Below are 2,394 nucleotides of genomic sequence, written 5' to 3' on the forward strand. Positions count from 1 at the left end.
GTTTGAAGAAATCTCTTCTCAATCTGCTGTCCTCTTTTGCTTGCATCTTTTTTTTTTCCATCTGAGACTGACGTTATTCCATGTTCATTATTTTTTCTCCGTGAAAAACACAGCAACTCATCTTATCCCGGGGTGCCAGGGCGTCGAGCTCCGGATCTCAGCAGAAAAGTGCCAATAAAAGTTGCAGGCTGATCCAGGTATCAGTTTGAAATAGGTTCTCCTCCGTGACGGTTGGAACACTGTTCTGCGTAACCATGGTTACAGGGGACGCTTTGGAGCTCTGCTGCTCAGCAGCAAAAGATTTCAGGTTAAACTCTAAAACCAAATAAAATCAATATACTGTATATGTGTATAGTGTACCGCGTAAGCGTTCGTTTTCTGGAAGAGGCTGCAAAACGGACAGTTAAAGTGTGACCGATGGCATCCATACTGAGGTGAGTTGTTGAGGATATGTCGAGCTGTCGATAAGCACGGCTGTTTTTGTGCTGTTATTTACTGTTATCCTGTTTTGGCTGGCGTTACTGAAGTTGTTTTCAACTGGATGTCACATTGTTGAACTCTGATGATTAATGAATAAACTCTCGATGTGACGATGGTAGAATGTAATTGTAACCCCTGTGTTAATTTAGTCGTTTGATACCGTTTAATATCCAGTCCATCTGTTTGGTGTTTTGTTTTTAACATGCCCTGGAATAATTTAAAGTTTTACAATGCCGGTGATTTACGACTCTTTCGCGACAGTCAGCTGGGGAGTAAACTCCTGCTAGGTAAGAATTTGTGTTTTATACACGTACATTGTTTCTTTCTATATGTTATCGTTTGGTTATGTTATGATGTGTGGTTAATGATGATTATTAGTGTGCTAATCGTGAATAAGCTAGTAAACTTGAAAATTAGCAGCCATGGGATTTCGGTGATCAAGTTGGAATATAAACCCATATGGCTTGCACTACCTTCAAGATGTAAGCTAAAGGGGTGTGTTTTAAAAAAGGTGCAAGAAAGACCTAACTCAGTGAGCGATGTGTGTTCATTGTACAGTAAGTTGTAATTTATGTTGTGCATTTGAACTAGCAGACTGCACTGTTGTTTAGGGGCTATGAGCACACATGGGCTGTGTCCCAATCCAGCGACCGCATGCTTCGGAGTACGCGCAGTTCGCGTACTACGTACGGCGCGTACTAGGAAGTACGAGAAGTGCGGAAATGAGAGGCTTGTGAAATGGGACGGTCTGGCCGTCGTCGCGCTGCTCAGGTTGCCTAGCAACCATGATACTAACCGCGAGAAACGTTTCATACAGCATTGTTTGACAGAAATGAAGGAGAAAAATGTTTTGTTGTTCATTCATTATTTTTTTTTTATGATATCACTTTGATTAGCTGAGGCTGAGACCACGGGACTGTAAAAACATAATTGTTGGGCTTCATTTCTGCACTGAACAGTCATTTCAAGATTAGTTAGTAAATAACAATTAGCTAATGTTGTTCATGAGACTTAAGTCATCTCACTTTGGTAATGTAAATATAATATGGCCAATATTATATTTATTGTCAGATTATTATGATATATTACAGCAGTGAGCTTGAACTCTGTGTCAAAAGATTCAAGTTGAAGTTATTTATATTTCCTATCACCTTAAATCTTCACTCAAAGAAAAGTATCTTTGACAGTGTATATATAGATCAGGGGTCGGCAACCCTAGGCGAAGGGTTAACTGATGGCACGACCATAGCTGGACTGGCCATTGGGCATACCGGGCATTTGCGCAGTGGGCCGATGATTTTTTATTTTTTTTGTAACGTTATAAACATTGAAAGGTGGTGGATTGGCCAGATTCTGGTCGGTGTGTAAAAATAACTCAGTTGTTTGTTGGTGGCTATGGTGGAGCTTCCACAGACTCAGTAACATTAGCAAGTGGTGGAGGCCAGCAGGTGGATGAGAGAAAGGGGAGGCAAGAGGAGAGATCCGAGGCGGCCGCCGGTCTGAGTGTCAGGTGAACTGAACTTCAGGTAAGAAGTTATGACTGTAATGTTCTTATTCCTCTATGAATAAAACATCAAGAATTGCTCCTGATGCTAGCTTCAGCTAGCTGTTTTATTGTTTTTCTGCAATCACTTTCTTCTTCTATTCTGTATATCTTATTGACTCCAGAGCGCCCCCTGTGGGTGGCTTCAACAATAGCAGCTATCATTACATCCCCTTTCCAAACAGGTTGGTGTTATAATAACCACAATTCCGAAGAGTACTGTTAGTCTGTAACCTCTGAACACTCTTGTCTAACATTCAACATGTTATAAATTGTGCAACAAACTACATTCAGTAGTGGTTTTTTTATAACCAAAAGTTGTAGCACAAGTCAAACAAAATAAATCCAAATGTATACCTTACATTTTCCAG

At 40.5% G+C, this 2,394-nt stretch overlaps 1 long non-coding RNA gene across 1 annotated transcript in view; it reads left to right on the plus strand.

Moving 5' to 3' along the window:
• Positions 1-272: 272 nt before the first annotated feature.
• LOC146394155 (uncharacterized) overlaps positions 273-2,394 on the plus strand; it is a 38,475-nt gene continuing 36,353 nt past the window's right edge. The window contains exons 1-2 of the long non-coding RNA XR_014797542.1: positions 273-2,006; positions 2,149-2,208. This is a non-coding gene — a long non-coding RNA (uncharacterized LOC146394155). The remainder of the gene's footprint in view (positions 2,007-2,148; positions 2,209-2,394) is intronic.

This window comes from Perissodus microlepis, chromosome 1 (genome assembly GCF_051167445.1).
Source record: "Perissodus microlepis isolate ML-2025 ecotype Zambia chromosome 1, ASM5116744v1, whole genome shotgun sequence".
Classification (NCBI taxonomy): Eukaryota; Metazoa; Chordata; class Actinopteri; order Cichliformes; family Cichlidae; genus Perissodus; species Perissodus microlepis.